Below are 16,613 nucleotides of genomic sequence, written 5' to 3'. Positions count from 1 at the left end.
CACCAGTGTTGACGTGGTGAATAATTGCTTGAAGAATATACCCACTATTTCAAACCAGGGCAGTGTTTCTCCAATTAAAAGGAGATATTACCTAAACCAACTTGATGACATCATAAAGAATTATAGAATGATTATTTTAGAATGAAGAGTTCATTTGAGTCATTTGGATCAACACTTTTTGGTATAGAAGTGAAGAAATGTAGGCTCAGATACTTGCTCAAGCCTTGTGAGCCATTTTATGGCAGAGCTGAAACTAAGATTATGCCTGTTTTATACCAATTTAAGTCGAAATTGAGGTCATGAAAAAGGAGATAGATTTATTTATTAAATTTGAGAAAAGAGCTCATCAGAAAGAATATAAATACATATGCAAAAGAAAATCCTCAGAATACATCAAAGATATATCACTGTTTTTTAAGTTTTACTGTCCTTAAGAAAGTTCATCAGTTTATAGGTTAATACTGGGTTTCATTACTTTAGATAACTGGAAACTTTCCTTCTGAGGTTAAGTTTCACAAACTAGCTTAAGATTGGCACTTCAGATTTGTTCTTACTTTCTTTATCCTTGGCTGTGACTCCTGCACCTTGGCCTGTATCTCTTTATGTGAGATGAAAATAAATGAGAAGGAAAAAGTAAAGATTTATCTCCTTGAGTGTTTTGGGAGTCCAGCAGGTCATGCCATATTTCTCTTTTGACCACCTATCTCTTGTCAGTTGCCTTCCTCAGATAGTTGACTTAAAAATGTTATTGCTTTAGCAAACTCTACAGCCTTATTTCTGCAATAAGATGATGGGCTGGCTTTTCTTTCCCTCTGTTGCCCCCGAATTTTCTAATAATAATAACCTAATTCTTTGGTTTTTCATTTCATCTCTGAGTCCATTCTGCCCCTTTGGCTAGCAGATTTTTTGTTGTTGTTGATGCTCTTTAGCACAGTATTCTAAAGGTGCAGAGAACTTGGATTTTATTATATTCCAGAATATATTAAATACTTCCACTTATAGTCTATACATCCTAATTTGATTATAACCACCTTTATAGGTATAAAAAAGGGAGAAAATTGGGGATTTAGTTTATGGAAATATTTACTCTTTTCCTAAGTAAATTCCACCATAATTGGTAACCTTAATGTTAACCACCAGGCTTATGAAACAATGTGCAGGAAAGCATATAGTACTGTTACTTAGATGATAATAGACAATGGTGCTGTACTTATATGAAGTACAAGGTATCTGTTGTAGCCATTATTTGAGTAGCAGTTGCTCAAATCGAGAAGAGGGCTCAGCGAAGCCTAAGTTTGGTCAAGGAGAGTTTTTGTCCCTTTGTACTATCATTTATGATAACCTTCATCCTAAGTGTGTATTATATATTAAGTTATTAGCTCCTAATAGAAGAACATATATGTAAACATATCTTAATGTGCAAAAGTCTTTAAGTATGTTAAAGATTTGTTACTTGAAATCCTATTATGTCTCTATTTGAAGTGTTCGTCTATTAAAATTCTCTTTCTCTAGGATGTTGATTATTCCCATTTTTGATGGGGGAATTTTAGTGAAGTCATTCTTGGTGATTATTGTTTAAAAATACAGAAATGTCAATAGCCTTTTAAACCAAAATTTAGAATAATGTACTTTGGATTATTCTTTTCGGCTGTTGTGGTGTGTGAATGTAACAGGAAGAATGCCTGGCTTTTGTATAGCATTCAGCACAAGTATTTTTCTAGCATTGGTTATTCCTCAGATTTTTGCTACAAGTATTACCAGTGTGCTGTATGAAGTAGATAATATTCACAGTTTTAAAGGATAAAGTACAACTTGGAAGAGATATTTTCCTCTATTTTTGGTACTCTAATTGCTTTCAAATTAACTTTTTAAAAATCACTTTTACTCCCTTTATTAATGCCTGAGGAAAAAGACAGTACAGGATAATTTGGGGCATTGGTGGTGGGGAGTAATTGGATTGTTATATAATACTATATCTGTAAAGTCTGAGATTTACTAATGTTTAGGAAGACGAGGGAGATCACTTACTATGGATATGTGGGTTTTCCCAAGTTCTTTGTTTTGGCATATAGTTTGAAAAATCGTATTTCTTCAGGTGACTATCCCAAAGGAGGTAACTGAGGCCCAATTTTTATTATTTTTGAGTAGCTACTTAGATGGTAATAAAAAATTGCTATGACGAAGGAAGGGTTAGTAATATGTTTGTATTTATAAGCTGTAGGGTAGTATGTAAGTAAAGTGTTACATATAGCAAAAGTGGCTATAAATGCCCTGCATTATTGGAGGACATTGGTGTTTGTTGGGTTTTACGGCATGGGAAGTCTCTCTTGCCACTCTTTCCTATACCAGCCCAGAAAGCTGGTATCAAAATGACCCTTTGCCCACACTTGAATGTTTTAACTCCTTTGTTTTCATGTTGACATAAGTGCTATACTGCCTTTTTCCACCCCCTACCTCCAATAGACACAAAGCAATAAGCTTTACTAGGGTAGGGATGGTCTGTTTTGCTCCTTGTATCCTTAGTACAAAGCATATCACTTAATATGTAATAAGTGTTTAATAAATATAGATAGCAAAATTTAATGAAAAAATACTAAATGTGAAATGGAATAAGGTTATTACTTATGTTTAATAATAATTACAACCATAACTCTTTGGAAATAATACTATATTTCCAAGTCATCTCTTAATGTCAGGTACCTCATTAAAATAGCTTTTTAGGAAAAGGGACATTGTTATACTGAATACATAACCTGTTTAGAGATATGTTAAAATATGGGGGAGTATGTATTAGAATGAAAGACATATGGTATTATGGAGCTTAGTTTCTTAGAATGGAAATAAATTTTATTTCCTTGTTTACTTATTCCAGCATAGAGCTGCATTTTTTGTCTACATTATTATGAAAAGTACTGGTTTAATCAGTTCTTACGAGCATTTATTCCAGCACCATTTCTTTATATAATTGTCACAAATGAAGTAATACCAGATGCATCCTTAAGTAATTTGCTATAATCACAGACATTTTCTTTGTTTAAGTCTGCTTTTTATACTACCTTTGGAAGAGGTAATGTATAGATTTGGTATATTAAGTGTTTGTTATATATCCATTTTACAGAACACTTGAAAATATTTTAATAAATTTTAATATACTGGATGAACTTAAAGGAAAGAAAACTTATATAAATATTGAGTATATACTGCCAGTAATGAAAACAGAAGCTCTATTAGCGTCACATTAATCGAGGTTATGAAATTCCACTGCTGGTTTCCTTAATGCTATGGCTTTTTAAGGTATTAATTGGGAAAAACAGCTGCTCATAAAATCTTTTTAAAAATAGTTTCTGTGTATGTTATGGAATGCCTCTGCTAAGGTTAAGTGATCAAGAGCTATTGCTTCACATGCTGAGTATAGCTCTATTAAATTAGTAGACATTATTTTCTAACTTTTCTAATGCATGCATCTTGACAAATCTGCAGCATTTGAAGGGGTTAAATATTATTCCTAGATGGGAATTCTGATTTTTAAGAAGCCCTAAAATCTCCTTCTACTAAATGACCTCCATCAGTGAATTGTATGTGATAAAAAGATAATTGAAATTAAAATGTTCATTTTGCCTACACCAGGAATTAAGTCCTCTTGCCATCTAAACTTGCAATCAGTTACACCCCCACCCCTGCCACTGTTTCAAGCAGAAGTGACATAACTTTTTAGTTTGTTAAATATTGAATTGGCAAAATGACCAAGCAAAATATTTTTGATGGTTGTATTGAAATTAACATGCAGTTATGTTAAAATATATGGAAAAGCTCAGATTTGTCTCTTTTTTGTTAACTCCTTTTTGTAAAATAGACCAAAATTAAAAAAAAATAAAGTTTTTGTCTCTGAATACATGAAAATAACATGGCAATATCTTGTGTTTTTCTGTTGCGGACCAAAGAGTTTGAAGGTGAAGTATCTCAATATGACTTATTTTGGGAATGTCATCTGTCATACTTTAGGTAAAATTGAAGTGAAGGCATTTGTGTTAATATTTCATAAACTTATTTCCTTCTTTCATAAATACTATTTTGAAAACTCTAGCTGATGATGTTATATACTTTCTTAGGTCCTAAGAAATTGGTTGAACTTGTGATGTTGTTTCTTTGAAAACTTTTTGTAATTAAAAATAAATTTTTATCTTGGATTTGGCAATGAGGTTTTAGATATCAGCACCAAAATCATGATCCATGAAAGAAGTAATAAGTTTTGCTTTATTAAAAATAATGTCTGCTCTGTCTAAAGCCATACACTAGGGAAAAATATTTATAAAACACATATCTGATAGAGGATTTGTGTCCAAAATATACAAAGAACTCTTAAAACTCAACAGTAAGAAAACAAGCAACCTAATCAAAAAGTGGGGGAAAGATCAAAGTAGATAGACACCTCACTGAAGAAGACATACAGATGGCAAATAAGCATATGAAAAGATGCACCATATCATATTTCATTAGGGAATTGTAGATTAAAACAACAGTGAGATACTACTACGCATCTATTAGAATGGCTAACGGTCAAAACACTGACATCACCAAATGCTATAAGCATGTGGAACAACAGAAGTTCTCAGTCATTGCTGATAGGAATGTAAAATGGTAAAGCCACTTTGAAAGAGAGTGGGCAGATTTTTACAAAATTAAACATAGTCTTACCATAGTCTAAATCGAGCTCCTAGATATTTATCCAAATGAATCGAAAACTTATGGCCACATAAAAACAAGCACATGATATTTATAGCAGCTTTATTTTATTTTTTAACTGAAGTGTTACTGATTTACAGTGTTGTGTTAGTGAAGTAAGTCAGAAAGAGAAAAACACCATATGATATCACTTATATGTGGAGTCTTAACAGATGACACAGATGAACTTATTTACAAAACAGAAACAGACTCACAGATACAGAAAATAAACTTATGGTTACCAAAGGGAAATTGGGGGGGGAATAAACTAAAAGTTTGGGATTTACAGATATAATATAGATACATCAGCTTTATTTGTAACTGCTAAGACCTGGAAGCAACTGAGATGTCCTTCAGTAGGTGAATGGATAAACCCTGGTACATCGATACAATGGAATATTATTCAGTGATAAAAAGAAATAGCTATCCAGCCTTAAAAAGACATGGAAAAACCTTAAATACATATTGCTGAATGAAATAAACCAATCTGAAAAGGCTACATTGTGTATAATTCCAACTATATGACATTCTGGAAAAGGCAAAACTATGGAGACAATAAAAAGATCAGTGGGTGCTAAGGGTTGGCAGGAGGACAGAGAAGGAATGGATAGTTGGAGTACAGAGGACTTTTAGGGCAGTGAAACTGTTACGTATGATATTATAATGGTGGATGCATGATGTTACATATTTGTCAAAACCTCTAGAACTGTACAACACAAAGAATGAACCCTAATATAAACTATGAAGTTTACTTAATAATAATGTATCAATACTGGTTCATCAGTTATAACAAATACACCACATCTGTGAAAGATGTTTATAATAGAGGAAATTAAGGGTGGTGGTTGTGGAGAGAGAGTGTATCTTTTACTTTCTGCTCAGTTTTTTATTAACCTAAAATTATTTTAAGAAAGTGTATTAATCTTAAAATTTTTGAAAATAAAAAAAATTTGCTCACAAAGTCTGGTGAAATGTCAATGCTCTTTCTAAATAGTATTAGTAATAATTGCTACAAATGGTTATCTTTATAGTGAATAATTTATACATTAATTGCTAGGAATAGTATTACTTGATAATATATAAAAAGTAAACTTTCAAGGCTGTTCTTATATAATTTATTTGTTAGCTCATTTTATGAGTATTTTTTTAAATAATAAAATTCTTTCACTATTTTTTCTTGTTATTTTTTTAAATTTTATTTTTTATTGAAGTGTAGTTGATTTACATTGTTAGTTTCAGATGTGTAGCAAAGCAATTTAGTTATACATACATATGTATATTTTCAGATTCTTTTCCATTATAGCTTATTACAAGAAATTGAATATAGTTCCCTGTGCTATACAGTAGGTCCTTGTTGTTTATCTATTTTATATATAGTAATGTGTATGTGTTAATTCCAAACTCTTAATTTATGCCCCCCCGGCCCCATTTTGTAACCATAGTTTGTTTTTTATGTCCATTAGTTTACTTCTTGTTTATAAATAAAGTTTGTATCATTTTTTTTAGATTCCACATGTAAGTAATATCATATGATATTTGTCTTTCTCTGTCTGACTTACTACACTTAATATGATAATCTCAAGGTCCATCCATGTTGCTGCAAGTGACATTATTTCATTTTTTTTAAGGCTGATTAATATTCCATTGTATATATATACCATTTTTTTTTATTTGGTATAGTCAGTTTACAGTGTTGTGTCAATTTCTGGTGTACAGCACAATGCTTCAGTCATACATGAATATACATATATTCATTTTCATATTCCTTTTCACTGTAAGATACTACAAGATACTGAATATATTTCCCTGTGGTATGCAACCACATTTTCTTTATCCATTCATCTGTTGATGGACATTTAAGATTGTTTCCATGTCTTGGCCATTGTAGATAGTGCTGCCAGGAACACTGGGGGTGCATGTGTCTTTTTGAATTTCAGTTTTCCCTGGATATATGCCTAGTATAATTGCTGGATTATATGGTAAGTCTACTTTTAGTACTTTTAGTTTTATAAGGAACCCCCATGCTGTTGTCCATAGTGGCTGCACCAATTTTCATTCCCACCAATAGTGTATGTGGGTTTCTTTTTCTCCATACTCTTTCCAACGTTTATCATTTGTAAACTTTTTAATCATGGCCATTCTGACTGGTGTGAGGTGATAGCTCATTATAGTTTTGATTTGTATATTCTTGCCTCCTTTGTTGTGGATTAATTGACCATAAGTGTGTGAATTTACTTCTAGACTTTCAGTCCTGTTCCATTGGTCTATATGTCTGGTTTTGTGCCAGTACCATGCTGTTTTGATTACTGTAGCTTTGTAGCATAATCTGAAGTCAGGGAGTGTGGTTCCTCCAGCTCTGTTCTTCATTCTCAGGATTGTTTATGCTATTTGGGGTCTTTTGTATTTTCATACAAATTAAAAAGTTATTTGTTCCAGTTCTGTGGAAAATGTCATTGGTAATTAGATAGGGGTTGCATTGAATATGTATATTGCCTTGGGTAGTATGGCCATTTTAACAATATTGGGTCTTCCAATCCATGAACATGGTGTATCTTTCCATCTGTTTGTGTCATCTTCAGTGTCTTTCATCAGTGTCTTCCAGTTTTCAGATTATAGGTCCTTTGCCTCCTTAGGTAGGTTTATTCCTAGGCATTTTATTCTTTTTGGTGTGATGGTAAATGGGATTGTTTCCTTAATTTCTTTTTCTGATATTTTGTTGTTAGTGTATAGAAATGCAGCTGATTTCTCTATATTAATTTTGTATCCTGCAACTTTACTGAATTCACTGAATGAGATCTAGTAGTTTTCTGGTAGCGTCTTTAGGATTTTCTGTGTATAGTATCATGTCATCTGCAAACATTGACAGTTTTACTTTTTTTCCAGTTTGGATTCCTTTTCTTTCTTTTTTTCTTTGCTCTGACTGGGACTTCCAAAACTAGTTGAATAAATGGGGCGATAGTGGGCAATCCTTGACTTGTTCCTGATCTTAGAGGAAATATTTTCAGCTTTTCACCATCGAGTATGATGTTAGCTGTGGGTTTGTCATATGTGGCCTTTATTATGTTGAGGTATATTCCCTGAGAGTGTTTGTTTGGACTTGAGATCACTGGTTCTTGCCAAAGGAAAGGAGTGCAAAAATTGGTTGACAGTTTAATAAATAAAATACTTTTAATTTATTAGACTTAATAATGTAGTGAAGACCTAAATTTAGAAAATATACAAATTTAGTGCAAGTTTTCAGTTTTTATAATAAAAAACAAAAGAGGAACTGAAATCTTGGCACTTATAGTCCTATAATTAAGAAGATATATGTATGGGCTGTATTTAGTTCATTTTATGTAAGGACCATTTCAAGTTTTATTATGCAGTAGACCTGTAATACACTAAAATTTTTTTGGTTGTCTCTGAAAAATTATTGAATGTAGAATCATCTTTTAATAGTGAAGATTTTATCTAAATATAGGTTCACAGTCCATTATCCAGAACTCTTGGAGCCAGAACTTTCTGAATATTTGGAGGGTTATATGATTCATACACCTTGTGTAATGCCCTCAGCAGGGTCTAGGACAGTACCTTGTAATCAAATACATCAATATTTATATAGCGAAATATGACTAGTCAAAGTAAGTGGGGTAAATAAAGGCCAGGATCATTCCTTCATTTGTTGAGGTTAAGTTTTGCCATTAGATAAGTTCAGGTTAGGTTTTGGTGCCAAATATTATGAAAGAACTAGGATTTTGAGGACTTTGGGCCTTAGAATAAGGGATTACAGGCCTTTTAATGAAAGCCGATTTAAACTTATTTAATTTTTTATGTTATGTGGTTACTTTAAACAAATATTTGAAAATCCTAAATTTAGTTTTTGTTGAGAAGCAGGACCTATGGTTGAAAGTTAAGCTTAGAACTGTTTATGTGAAACCAACTTATTTGTGATTGGAATGCAGGGTTGGTGAAGTAAGCCATTAAAAAAAAAAAAAAGTGTCCTATGCAGCACATTGATTTTGAATACTACCTTACTAAGTAATTGTGAAGTATGAGCAAAAATAGTGTCCTGTAAAGAACATTTTGGTGTCTCCCTGTAGCTACAAATTGCTAGCTTTCTGGAAAATCACTTAATATTCTATTGTAGCTAAATTGCTGTGGGCTTCACAAATTAATTTCTCTGTAACTTGGGGAAGAATGCCCTTGTGTAATTTTAGGAGCAAATTTCCTGTTTCTAATGTGAAGAGTCACTGTTTTGTGGGACCCAGTGAGAAAATCATTGGACAGGGAGATGGAAAGAGCAACTGTGAAGGCACCCATTTTGTTTACTGTAAAATGTTGCTTATTCTCTTAGAAAAGATTATAATTTGGGTGCTCATTGGTTTAGAAGTTTTGCATATATGGTAAATGGAAGGCTGTGTTTGTTCTGTCATTTATTGTGTCTTTTGTGTATGAAATACTACTGTGTTACAGATTCTTTTCTTGTAACAACTCTCTGAGGTTGGTAGGTATTTCTCTTTTATAGCTACCAAGAGGCTAAATTGGGATTTTTAACTCATCAAGTCTGAAGTACTCTGTTGTTCATGTTCTTTTGGACAGTCCCTCATTGTCTTCTATGTGGAGTGGGTCTATTTTGACGGAAGTAGGTAAGTCCTGTAAACTCTTTTATTCTGGTTTTCTTTTATCAGTTGAAAGTTTTGAATGTAAGTCTAGGCGGTAAAGATTAGATTAGAGAAGAGTAGTAGGAAACTTGGGTTAGTGTGGTAGCAGCCACCAAAGCATACAGTGGAGCTTATCTGTCTAAGTTGACTTTATCTCCTAGAAGAATTTCTGAATCATGATCTAGATTCTTCAAAAGTGAAAATTTGAATTTGGATCTATCTCTTATCTCCACTCCTGAAATTCAGTGTGACCTTATAGAAATCACTTAATCTGTTCATATATATTTTTTTTAACTAAAAGGATGATTTTTGGTTTATCAGAAAGCTATGAGAAGAGGGTTTGTTTTATGGAAGCAGACATCTAACCTTTCTCAAAGTCTGTCTTTGTTCTTAAGAATAGAGTTCACTGATTTAGCTCTCAGTATAGTAAACCTCTTTGGTATTGTACTTTGGAGAAAGGAACTGCCAATTGTTCACATTTATGTGGGAGTGAAATGCTTTGCCTGTGTTTCTTTCCCTGCTCTTTTCTCATTGTCTATCTTTACTACTTATTTAGGCTTTTAATATGCTTTTCTCTGGACCTTAAAGCAACTCTAGAAGAATGCATGGTTGCTTATTGTACTCGATATAGCTCAGTTGCCCCCTTGGGAATTTTTCAAGAATAAGCTGATCTTCCCCCTCCAATTTAATAAGGAATTTTCGGTTCCCTAAACTTTTCAACCTCAGAGATCCTGTCCTTTGTCTGCCTTAGCCATTTACCTCCCATGTCATATCCTAGATGATGCCATTTCTAATAACTTAAACCCTTCCATAATCTGAATTTTAAGCATTCTACTGTCTAATCACCACCTTAATGCAAATAATTCCGATCAGTCACCATCAATTTCCAAGTTGTTAAATCTAGTGGTCTTCGTCTTACTTAATCTATCAGCACCATTTATAAAACATTTAGAAATGTTTTATTTTGACAAAACTGTAGACTCAAATGGAAGTTACAAAAATAGTTCAGAGTTCTCATGTACCCTTCACCCAATTTCCTCCAGTGATGACACCTTACACAACTATGGTTAAATTACCAGTTCTGTTAACCAGAATATAGGCCTTATTCAGACTTCACCAGTTTTTGCATGCATTCTTTTTGTGTATGTATATAATTCTATGAAATTTATCACTTGTATGGATTTGTGTAACCATTACCACAATCAGGGTTCAGAATTTTTCATCATGTCAGAGAAACTTTCTCATACTCTCTATAGTCATACCCTCCCCCAGTCCCTAACCCTTGGTAACCACTGATCCATCACAGTAATTTTATCAAGTATATTATATAAATGGATTCATACAGTATTTATCCTTTTAAAATTGGATTCTTTCCACTTGGAGTTATACCCTTGAGATGTATCCAAGTTGCTGAGTGTTTCAGTAGTACATTTTTTATTTGTTTGTTTTTATTTTTAACTCTTGAATAGTATTCTGATAGATGGTTGTATCACAGTTTATCTGTTAAGAAACATCTTGGTTATTTCCAATTTTTGACAATTACAAAGAAATTGCTATGAACATGTGTCTTCAGGCTTTTGGGTGAACACAAGTTTTCATTTTTCTAAGGTAAATGCCCAGTAGTGAGATTTCTAGGTCTTTTGATAAATTTATACTTAAATTTATAAGAAACCGCCAAACTGTTTTCCAGAGTGGCTATACCATTTTGCAGTCTCACCAGCAGTGTGTAATGTTCTGCATCTTCACCAACAGTAGTAGCATCAGTATTTTTTATTTTTGCCATTCTTGTATGTGTGTATTGATATCTCATTAGGGCTTTCGTTTGCTTTTCACTAATGGCTACTAATGTTGGACATCTTTTCATGTGCTTGCCTGCTATCCATGTATACTTCTTTAGTGAAGTGTATGCTAAAGTCTTTTGCTCATTTTCTGATTAGATTTTTTCAAACTATGGAGTTTAGAAAGAGATCTTCATATATTCTGGTACAGAAAGTCTTCTTGAATATGTGATTTACAAGTATTTTCCCCCAGCCTGTAGCTTTTCATTTCATTTTCTTAAAAGTGTCTTTCGAGAACAAAAGGTTTTGTTTTTGATGAATCAAGTTTATGAATATATATATTTTTCTTTTATAGGCTCTTCTTTTGGTGTTATGTCTAAGAATTCTTCATCTAACCCTGTTAGAAAGACTTTTTTTTTCTGTTTTCTTCTAAAATTTTTATAGTTTTCTGTGTTTTACATATCTCTATGATCCATTTTTTGTTAAGTTTTGTATAAAGTATGGGGTGTTGTTGAGGTTCATTTTGTGTGTGTGTATGGATTATCAGTTTTTTCAACATCATTTGCTGAAGAGACCTTCCTTCTCCATGGAGTTGCTTTTGTACCTTTGTAAAAAAAAAATAATTAGTTGGCTGTCCTTGTGTGGATCTATTTCTGGACTCTGTTCTTGCTCCACTAATATATTATGTGTCTTTCCTTCTTCTTATAGTGCACTGTCTTGATTACTGTAGTTGTTTGATGGTAGGAAAAATATATTGAGTAGCTTAAAATCAAATGGGGAAAAATATAATACATTTTTCTCAAAAAAATTCAGGGAGTATAACTCCTTTAAGTTTATTATTCTTTTTCAAAATTGTTTTAGCTGTATAGTTCCCTTGCTTTCCACATAAATTTTATAATCAATGTATCTATGAAAAATCTGGCTGGAATTTTGATAAAAGTTTCATTAAAGTTGCAAATCAATTTGCGGAGATGACATATTTACCTTGTTAAATTTTTCAATCCATGAAGATGATGTCTTTCCATTTATTTAGGTCTTTGATTTTCTTCATCAATGTTTTGTAGTTTTCAGCATACAGATTCTATACATATTTTGTTAGGTTTATACCTAAGTATTTCAATTGTTTGACCTATTATAAATGGTGTTATGTTTTTAGCTTGTGTTGTTTGTTTTATGAGGGGGAGATAATTAGGTTTCTTCATTGATTTCCACTTGGAGGAGGTACTGGGGGTTGAACCCCTGACCTCTTGGGTGCTGAGCATGTGCTGTACCACTTGAGCTATACCCTTCCCCTTATTATGTTTTTAATTTTGGTTTCCAGTTGTTCATTGCTACTATATAGAAGTATGATTGACTTTTGTGTGTTGACCTTATATTCTGGGACTTTGTTATACACACAGTTATTTGTTCTAGGAATTTTGGAATAGATTCCTTGGGATTTTTCTACACTCCTCTGGTTTTAATTCTACTTAACTGGCTACTTTTTCTCTTTCTACTTTGCAAGTTCCTTCTCTTCTTCCTGACCTTTTTAATTGTGGAGTGCTCTGGGTATCAATCCTTGGGTCCTCTTTTCTCCTCTATCTCTACTCACTCCTTCGTGATCTCATCCAGTTCCATAGCTCTAATACCATCTCTATGTCAAATTTTTATCTTCAGCCTGGACCCCGCCCCCAGTGGACTTTACATCCAACTTGCCTACTTGACATCTTTACTAATAGGCACCTCAAACTTGATGCATACAAGTATGAACTCTTGGATTTATTCTTTGCTCCTGCTATTCAGTCTCTAGTCTTCCTCATCTCAGTTAATCCAACTTTAAACTTTTGGTCTCTCAAATGGAAAATCTTAGGGTCATTGTTGTCTCCTCATTTCTCACACTCATATCCATCCATCAGCAAATACTGTTGATGCTACTTTGGAAATAAATCCAGAATTTGACCACTGTGAGACCTGTGCCATTACCTGCAGTCCCTCCTCAACTCAAGCCAGTGCTTTTGTACAGAGTATTTGGAACTCAGTTAATTGTTGAATTGTTAAATAATTGAATTGAATGATTGCTTCCTTATTAAAGAAATCTCTTTAAGATCTTATTTTCTCTAGTTTTATAATATCCCTCAATGGTGACAAAAATAACAATAATTTTTACATCTTCCTTAAGTTTCCTATATTCTTAAGACTATAGAAAGAATTCGATTATAGATGGAATTCTTTAACCTTTTAGTCTGTATACTAAATTGTTTTCAAATATAGTTAATATTAAACTGTTACAGAGTTTTTCCTTTAAAGATACGGTGATAGAGTTTACAAATAGGAAAATATTCTAGCTTCAGTTTATTTTAGTTAGAATTTGTTATGCAGGTTGAAAATAATTTTTTTCTTTTTTTTTAAAACCCTACCTCTATTAAAGATTAATAATATTAATGAAATATACTCAGGTAAGCACCCCATGTAATATGAGAGTATATTATGTATATGATAATGCTCTTAATTGTTTACAACAGAAGAAATCCATTCATGCTTTAAGTGATAAAGGAATGCTTTTAGTCCAGGTTTTCTTTTGGTTATACAATATTCATCTTTTTCTTAGCTCTTGTTTTTTGGTATAGTTCAGTAATTATTTTTGTTTCTGGTTCATTCTTTCTTTTTCCTGAACTACATTTTATCAATATACCCCCATGTACCCTAGTGCACTTCAGTTCATGCATGAGTGGGAAATGGTAACGTCCCAGGTTTTCTGAAATAGTCACCACAGTTTCATTATTTTAAATATAAGCAGAAGGAAAAAAAAAATAAGGCATTGGCATATTCTTTTTCCTATCTTATTAATATGATTATATTTCAGGTGCTCACTAGCATCTTTGACAACTTGCATTTTCAAAACTGACTCTTTTCAACTTGAAATTTTCCCCATTTGTAAATAAAGATAACTTTTCCAGTGACCTAATAGAGAAGGTAGACTAAATACACGCATACCTCACATGCATATTTAGCATAGGGGTATAGTCAGATGGCAAAAATAATGTTATTCTACTGTTTAGCCTGTACCTTTGGGTTCTTTAGGTTTCTTATCTCCATCAGTATCCTTCCTTTATTGTTCAGGCATTAGGAGAAGAATATGATCCTTGAGATATTTCACAAATGAACATCATCATCTCTGTTTGAGGTCTTTTGGTCTGCCATTGGAATATTTTCTTCTTCCAGGCTATTGAGATGTGGTACTTACTCTTGCAACAAATCTTGAGGTGCTTGACATCTTTGTGTCATGATTTCTCAGGCTATTGCCTACTGCTGTTAGCTCTGAGGCAACATGCCCCTTAAATATTTGCTACTGTAAACTCTGAAGTTGTATGCCACTCTCTCCTGGGCATCTGATATGTTTTATATCCTTATAATAGAATAATATTCTGCAATAAAAAGGAATAAAATATCTATCTGTGCTACACCATGGATGAACCTTAAAAACAAAAATATTTTCTGAAGGCATTTATGTAGTTTTCACTGGAACAGTTCCCTTAATGTGTAAAATATGTTTTTTACATAGTTTCTCAGTTTTTCTGGACACTCCACTACCAATTTTTCTAATGAATGCAGTTGTTAGTATTTATATTATGGTTTCAAGATCATCATGAGTATTAGTGCAAGAGGAAGTTGAAGAAGGTGTTGTATGGACAAATTCTTATGTTGTCTTTTCCTGCCTTTGGCAAAAGGATGGAGAAGTGTTTTTGCGGTATTTTGTTTGTGGAAATGATGAGTTACATGTCACTTGCTCTCTTTTAAACCATTATAAATATTCACTCATAGAATGTGGAAGGCTATATTTATTTGAGGGTGAGTATGAGTTTACTATGCAGAGAATCTGATTCTCAGATGGGCTAATGTAACCAGCCACATGGGCGTATTAAAAAGCAGAATGTGGGAGGCAAAGCGGTGCAGCTATTTTGGAAAACCAGTTTGGCAGTTTCTTAAAAAGTTAAACACAAACTTACTGTGTGACCCAGCCATTCCACTCCTAGGTGTCTACTCATTCAAAATGAAAATAATGTCCACACAAAGACATGAAAGTGAATGTTTATAATGGCATTAGTCATAATAGACAAAAACTGGAAACAACCCAAATATCCATTAACTGGTGAATGGATAAACCAAATATAATATATACATGCAGTATGATACTGTTTAGCAATAAAAAGGAACAAAATGCATGCTACAACATGGATGCACCTCAGAAATGCTATGCTAAGTGATGTAAGTCATTTACAAAATACCACATATTGTCTGATTCCATTTATATGAAATGTTCAGAAAAGACAAGTCTGTGTAGATACAGAAGACAGAAGAGTGTTTGCCTGGGGTTAATGGTGGAAACAAGGATTGAATGCATATGGGCTCTTGGGAATTTTTTGGATAATGAAAATGTTTTAAAACTAGATTGTGGTGATGGTTGTACACTTCTGTACATTTGCCAGAATCATTAAATTATGCATTTAGAGTGGATGAATTTTATGGTGTGTAAATTATACCTCAATTAAATTGCTTTAAAAGGAATGAAAATGAATTTTGTAAACTAAAGTATTAAGAGCAACATTGACAAATGCAGTCATTTGACAAATGATAAAAAGGGATTGTTTTAGAGATGTCAGTCTTCAGGTAAAAGGAAAAGGATGTTTGATTTGAATTGATGTAAGAGTACCATTGCTAAATGCAACCCTTCACACTTTTGTCCTAAAATCTGTAGTAAGTGTTAAAGATAGCATCAGATATCTTTAAATTTTTGTATTTCTCTACACATTTATATACTGTGGCTGGTAGAATAAATTGGTGATGCAGAATAACCTTTCTAGAACAGTTTGTCAAGGATCTTAATGTTTGTATCTTTCAGTGTATAATTCCACATAAAAAAGCTCTATTGGTTGCAAAGAATAGAATCTCTTTCTAACTAGCTTAAGTAAAACTGAGTTTTGTTGAAAGGGTACAGTGCGCACTAACAACCCCAAAGCAGGATGATCAGCACGGCCCTTTGGCAGTGGGGAACCAAAGCTGCTTTCACCTTTTCTCGTTCTCAGAGGTCAGACTAGTCACTTCTGTTTTCTTTGCAGACCTCCTTTGTCTTCGGCCTCTTCAGCCAGTGTTTTTTGTGCATGGCCCAGTTTTGTTTGCCAGCTCTGACTGAGTCAGTCTTTGTTTCAGTTCCAAAGTTTCCAGAACAGGACTCTGGACTAGCTCATCTTTTTCAGCCCTGAGTGGGTCAGTGAACACTTAGTGATTTGGTCTTTCTCTCCATCCTTCTTTTGGGGGAGCTACATTCAGGTTTAGTTATTTAGTGAAAATGAAATGGCATTGGATAATGACTTTGATGTGATACATCTCATGGGTTTATATGAGAGATTACAAATATTATTGGTTTTTAAAAAATTTTTAATTTTTTGTTGACGTGTAGTTGATTTACAGTGTTACTTTCAGGTATACAGCA

At 33.0% G+C, this 16,613-nt stretch overlaps 1 protein-coding gene across 3 annotated transcripts in view; it reads left to right on the top strand.

The window, feature by feature from the left end:
* The window catches only part of PLPP1 (phospholipid phosphatase 1), a 91,731-nt gene that overhangs the window by 32,009 nt on the left and 43,109 nt on the right, over positions 1-16,613 (top strand). The window lies entirely within an intron of this gene.

Source organism: Camelus ferus, chromosome 3, assembly GCF_009834535.1.
Source record: "Camelus ferus isolate YT-003-E chromosome 3, BCGSAC_Cfer_1.0, whole genome shotgun sequence".
Lineage (NCBI taxonomy): Eukaryota > Metazoa > Chordata > Mammalia > Artiodactyla > Camelidae > Camelus > Camelus ferus.
This window is presented reverse-complemented; position numbering and strand designations above follow the sequence as displayed.